The 7,080-nt window shown below is 35.5% G+C and overlaps 1 pseudogene across 1 annotated transcript; it reads left to right on the plus strand.

Annotated features, from left to right (window-relative positions):
• The first annotated feature begins 2,534 nt into the window (after positions 1-2,534).
• Positions 2,535-4,880, plus strand: LOC145123656 (cytochrome P450 76T24-like; annotated as a pseudogene). The gene is made up of 3 exons (XR_013715228.1): positions 2,535-2,994; positions 3,061-3,510; positions 4,145-4,880. The product of XR_013715228.1 is annotated as a cytochrome P450 76T24-like (transcript).
• The last annotated feature ends 2,200 nt before the right edge of the window (positions 4,881-7,080 follow it).

Here is a 7,080-nt window from a genome sequence, read left to right on the forward strand (position 1 = left end):
GTGTCATTAGGCAAACGATGGACTTCGTGCCTATTCCTTACGACAATCCTTAGGAATGAATGAGTGAATGATAAATGATTCTTAGGATAGATCCTTAAGAAATAAAGAAGATAATGGGGATGGATAATTGGGTTGATTGTTTAATGATTAAACATAATTATATTATTGTGGGTTGAAAACTCTATGTACTCATCTGGTTTCCCAACCTGACCCACTCAAGTTTATTTGTATCACAGGTGTCGATACGAAGCTACTTTACACTGAGAGATTAAGGAGATGTAGATCACTAGTGTAAATGAATGTAAGGACTGTTTATGCTTATATTTCTTTATTGACGATGACATCCCAAAGTTTTAAAAGAAATGAAATACATTTCTTCATAAATGCTTTGATAACACATTTATCATGTTTTTCTGGGAACAAATTCCGCAACATTTTTATCAAAAGGGTATTCTGATTTTCAAATAAACATAAATAATTTTTTTTAAAATGACCGTGAATTTGGGGATGTCACATCGCACCTCCAACCATGTATTAAACGAAGATATAATCCCCTTCGAAACATGTATAAATCTCATTACATAAAATGAACCTCTGACACTAAAATCACCAACAGTAGTCACGAAATTTAACGAATCATATAACAATTTGCATAATAATTGAAAAGGCGGTCAAAGACTTCGACGGATGTTCGTATCGGGATCGAATTGAACGATGATGACAACAAAAAAAATTGTTATATCGTGTAATATCAAGTGTAATCAAACAACAGAACTTACTTGCTATCAAAGATTTGTTAATAAGCTAAACTGAGTTCTGAATACAATTAAGAAAAAGGGACATCCTATATTTATACTAAAACACAAGGTGTTTGACTCAAACACAAAAACTAGTAATAAACTCAATAAAAGGAAACTTTCCAATTTTACCCTTCGAACTAGAAAACCGTTTTTGAACTCTCTAAACCGATTAACCCAACAACCACCCCCTTAATCAGTTCATCATACCACTCGTTCACAACATTGTTTAATCATCATCTTTTCGAACCATCCCGATTCTCGATCTTTCCTGGACACCCGACCTTCACCTCGGTCACGTCTAAAGTTTTTTCTCAATCCCTTTGATTGTTGACAACACATGTGACATATACCATAACATCCCGTTGGACATGTTCATTACCATCTTGACTTTTTCTGGATCCCGACCTCTCCCCGGCCACATCCAAAGCCACCCGATTTGAAATCCAACGCCCTAATGTTCACACCGTGTAGTTTATCCAATCTCTTCCTTTGTTTCGATCACCGTTGGTCAAAGAAGCATCTCCGCTGACTAAGAAAACAAAGCCACCCGCTTCACCGTTTTCTTTCAACCTGCCAAACGAACTGAATCGAAAGCTACCTGCTTTGACGGATTCTTTATGCCCGCTTTTAACACACCTATGACGGTCTCCCATTATCACAAACAAGTCGATCTTTCTTCCTCGCTAATCATTGTTTTCCAATTAATGTAAACACAACCCTTTGATATTTCTACCATTTGATTTCAGCCGATCAACGTCTTATTCTCTCTTTCGACAACCCCGACCTCTTTAATCAAGCTTGTTCCGAGAGCACTCTTCCACCGAACAACAAGACAAGGTCACTGCCACATTTACCGTCTTCTGTCACCCGCAAAACGAACCGAATCAAAGTCATCCACTTTTATGTCTTTCTGATCGTCTTTTCCTTGCCTGCGGTTAGTCTCTTGCTACATTAAAACAAGCTCGGTCAAGAGAAATCGGGGTTGGTTGCAATCAACCTCGAATCACGCCCCCTTCAACCGAACTTAGTTTCCTACTGCGTCTGCCTTGCAGCGAAAGGCTATACTTTTCTTGAAACCGACCTTCTCTGTCTTCACGAACCATAGGCTCTGATACCAAGTGTAATCAAACAACGGATGTTACTTGCTGTCAAAGCTTTATTAATAAGCTAAACTGGGTTTTGAATACAATTAAGAAAAAAGCACGTCCTATATTTATACTAAAACACAAGGTGTTTGACTAAAACACAAAAACTTGGAATAAAATCAATAAAAGAAAACTTTCCAATTTTACCCTTGGAACTAGAAAACCGTTTCTGAACTCTCTAAACCGATTCGTTTGATATTTTTAATGTGCATATTGAATTCGAAATAGAAAAATGGTGTCTAAAAAAGTTAGCACGTGAACGAAAAGCAAATGGCCAAAGATATGAAATTGTTGTTACAAAACACTAAGCATCTATATATAGGAGGAGGGCCTCCAAACGACTTTGACTGTAAAAAACAAAATTAGGAAAAAATATATTTTTAATTTTTGAACTTTTAGTTATTGTTAGGCTAATATTGTTATATAACTTTTAGATTTATTTTAAGGTCATATTTTGATTTATTTATATTTGTGAAATATTTTTTATATTGTAAATTAATATTGTTTTTATGTATATTTGGAAAAATAAAGGAGAAAGAGAGACCATTTCTTATATAAAGGGGTACTCAATAGAAAACCACACAAACTGATGGATTATCTAACCATTTTTCTCGTACTTTCTTTCTTTTTAACATTCATCTATGCCTTCATCGTCTCTTGTCGCCGCAAGTCGCGGCTTCCACCGGGACCCTACCCTTATCCGATAATCGAAAACCTTTTAGACCTTGGCGAAAAACCCACTACTCCCTCGCAACGCTCTCTAAATGTTATGGCCCGTTAATGTCTCTTAAGCTTGGAAGCATAACAACCATGGTAGTTTCATCGCCTCATATCGCCAAAAAGTCTTTCAAACATATGACCAATCCTCCTCTAGCAGAGTCATCCCGGATGCAGCCAGACTGATTGACCACCATAAATATTCCATGGTGTGGCTGCCGGCCGGAGATCAGTGGCGAAGGCTAAGAAGAATTACCAGAGAATCTATGTTCACCATGCAACGCCTAGATGCTAGCGAGCTCGTACGCCAGGAGAAGCTACGACTCGTACAAGTAGGGTTTTAATATATTCAAATATTTTACAACTACTGATTGTTTGATGTATGATTATACTTGAAGGTACAAGAACTTCTTGAACATGTTAGTCAATATTGCTCAAATAGAAAGGCCCTAAACATAGGTGCAGCTGCATTTACTACAACTCTTAACATTCTATCAAACGCCATTTTCTCAAGAGATTTATCTCAATATGATTCAGTGTCCTCACAAGGATTCAAGTATGCTGTATGTGGTTTGATGGAACTTTCTGGGAACCCGAATTTATCAGACTTTTTTCCCATACTTAAACCATTCGATCTACAAGGGTTTCTACGACGATCAAATGTTTATGGTAAGAAGCTACTGTCTATTTTTGATATGATCATCCATCAACGAATCCAAGAAAGATCCAGTTCATCGTATGATGGTGATCATTCATCGAAAAACCCCGATTTGTTGGACTTGCTGCTTGATCTTATCATGAAAGATGAATCTGAAATTACTCCTAATGATATGAGACACTTGTTCTTGGTAAGTAAATAAGTTTAGTCTCAGTTTCTTAATTATGCACGGCATGACAACTTGGATGACCTTTTATTGCTTTTGGTTTACATGAGACTCGACTTTAAGTGAAGTCAATGAGAAAAAATTTAAATTTTTGTCGCAACCAAAAAAATAGAACAGAGTAAGACATGGACTCTTTTCCTATTTCTCGTTTGTTCAAAAGATATTAAACTATTAATGCAATACTCTTTATCATTATTATCGAAAATAGACCCAGAAACTTTGTTCAATGTGGTTGAATATCTTCCTATTTGTTTGTCAGTTTAATGAAGATAGACTTTGAGAGCTTTTTCAAATAAGTTGACTTGTGCGGTTAAAAGCAACTTATTCAAAAATAAAAAATTATTTTTTCTTTCTTTGATTTTATTATCTCTTGAAGTTATACAAATTAAAATTGAGAACCTATAAATAAGTTAAAAATGATTTTTAATTGTTATAGGGAACATCATAAGCCATTCAAAAAATGCCAGATAGTTCAAAAAAATCAAAGAAAAACAATTTGCGCTTGATATTGACCAACTAGTGATTGAAACATTAGTACAAGTACCATAGTTTAGAAATATTGACCCAGTACCACTAATCATTTCATAAATAAGTGTAGGATTTATTTGTTGCCGGAACCGATACAATCTCAACCACGTTGGAATGGGCGATGGCTGAGCTGATTCGTAACCCACATAAAATGGAAAAGGCTCGATCAGAGCTCACTAAATTCATGCAAAACAACAACAAAAATATACACGAAAATGATATATCTAAACTCCCTTATCTACAAGCTGTTATAAAAGAAACTCTCCGGCTACATCCTCCGGCCCCACTTCTTCTCCCTCACCGAGCCATGCTGGACCTAGAAATCCAAGGTTTCATTGTACCTAAAAATGCACAAATCCTTTGTAATGTTTGGGCGATGGGCCGAGACCCGAGTATTTGGTCAGACCCAGAGACGTTCATACCTGAGAGGTTTTTCGAAGTCAAGATCGACTATAAAGGACATGATTTCATGCTTATTCCATTTGGTGCTGGGAGGAGGATTTGTCCGGGATTGAATTCTGCCCATAGAATGTTACACATAGTCTTGGGCTCTTTGATTCAGAAGTTTGACTGGAAGCTAGAAGGAAATATAAGAGCACGAGATATGGATATGGGAGAGAGGTTTGGAATCTCGTTGTCGAAAAAGGTACCACTCATGGTCATTCCATTCAAATTGTGAGTGTGTTATCTATCATCATGCTATTGGAAGGATAAATGTTGTAATTAAAAGTTCTTAGCTTTAATATTTAAACTCTTTTTTACTTGATTAAGATTTCAAACGAAGCTATTGTACGTATCAGTAATGTTTGCAGGATTATATGTTCAAATAATAAAGTGTTCCTTTAATATTTGATCATTTCATTGATGTTTCACTATTATAAACAAAGTGTTTGATCTATAGAAAATTTTTAATAAGGTAACATTGTTTAGGTTAAACCAAAGGGCATGTGGCCTGCGGTATCAAGAATTCGACAAAAATACCAAAGCTTAATGGTTCAAGTTCGGCTTGGAAAGAAAAATGTTGGTTTAGAAATCCGGCAGTGTGTATGTGAGTTACTAAGTTAGATGTTTTAGAAAAAAAAACATCATTTACATCAAGGTTCAAATAATGTCAAACCAATATAATTTGTTATCCTTTTTTTTTCGAACAACCAAAATTCCATTAAAGGTAATCTTAAAGATGTTCGAACCTCATTTATTTCATTTTTGTTATATATAGTTTCCGAACATAACATCTATTAAAGAGATATTATTTGATTACACTAACACATGTATTGAGTAACATTTCTTATTTATAAGGGTTTTAGAGTATCATTAAAAGACATTGTAAGGCTATTATATAAAGTCATTTTGATATAATGTTTTAATTATTCTATTACATCTTATTTCTCTCCTCTCTCATCGGGGAAGATTATCAAACATGTAACCATTTAATAAGAGTATCATTTTCATAGTTTTTTTTTTTTTTTCAGATTTCGAGTTTCCACTTTATATCGTGGTGTTTCATTGTTTTTCGTTTTGATTTCTTGCATTCAAAGAATGCATTGTCATATTTATCATTGGCATTCTTTGTGGTTGTTCGGTGTTTGCTATTTTTTTATGCAGGTGGTACAAGTGCTGATACATAGTTTGATGATATCAGCACTAGTAGGAATGAAAATAAGATAACATCAGCGCCAAATATGCCGAAGTGATTCAATAGCTCAGAATTGGATGAAATGCGAACACGACATGTAAAATGGGTCGATTAAGAAAACTTGTCGCTTCGCCATGACGTGTGGTGTTTTTCGGCCATTCGAGATCGTTTAGAGTCTCAAAACATGTTTTTTCAGTTTTTTATTTGCTGCGACTTTTTATTTTGAGTTTTGATTTAGATAATTGATTGGGGAGTTTTTCCTAATCAGTTGATCTCCTAGGGTTAATGAATGAGACTTATCTTCTCCTCCTTATAAGTATATCGTTTTCATTGCATGTTAGACAGTTTTTCGATTATTAATAAAGAATCCAGTTTTGGAGTTATTTTTGTTCTCTGTGTTCTTTTTTGTTGTACTATGTCTTTCAATCCGGTCGTCTGGTCATTATTTGGTATTAGAGCAAACGAATGAATGGCCGAATAAATGGTTCGTGGTCGTGGAGGAGCTCGTGTGTCACACCCTCAACCGACGGCGGAAACGCAGGAAGGCTCGACGTCTATGAATATCACAGTCAAAGCATACATGAACAGTACATAGAAGAATAAATCATTATGATTACATAATTCCAAAATATCTTACATCGTCACAGGTAGGGGTGAGCAAAGGCGGGTACCCGACCAAATTGCTTGGAACCGGAACCGTCGGTTCCTAAAATAATAGAAACGGAACCAGAATTGCCTACACCGATTCTTTAGATTCCAGAACCGATCACAGAATTAGTTGGTACTGGTTCCAATAAAAAGTACTCGGTCTCAAGATACTTTTAAAATATTCTCACTAAAAAGGGTCATAGTATTCTATTCAAGATACTTTTAAAATATTCTCACTACAAATGGTGGAACACAAGCTTTTTCAGTCCTATGATGACCCTTGGCAGCCCACAAAGATAGGCACACCAAGGAAAACTCTGGACAAAACTGCAAGATTGGTCCCTGTGTTATTCAAAAAACTTTGGATATGGTCCAAAAAGTTTTCAACTTACATGGAAGGTCCAAAATCAAGGTTTTTCTGGGTTTTTGGTCTCTGATACACTTGAAAAGTTGATTTTACCATTTTCATTTCTTTTTTCTATTTTCTTTATTTATTTTGGTATTTAAATAATTAAAAATAAAAAATATAATCTCACCCAACTCTCTCTCTCTCTCTCTCTCTCTCTCCCCCCCTCTCTTTCTCTCTCTCAAGAACACATACAATTTGGACACTCAATCAATCTCTAGTGGTTGAACTTCATCTTCTCATTCATATCCAAAAATATGGAAATAAATAACACTCACCATCCTCTCGTTTTCCCAACCCCATCTTCTTCCCCACC

This window comes from Lactuca virosa, chromosome 7 (assembly GCF_052849685.1).
Source record: "Lactuca virosa cultivar CGN04683 chromosome 7, Lactuca_virosa_CGN04683_v6, whole genome shotgun sequence".
Taxonomy (NCBI): Eukaryota; Viridiplantae; Streptophyta; class Magnoliopsida; order Asterales; family Asteraceae; genus Lactuca; species Lactuca virosa.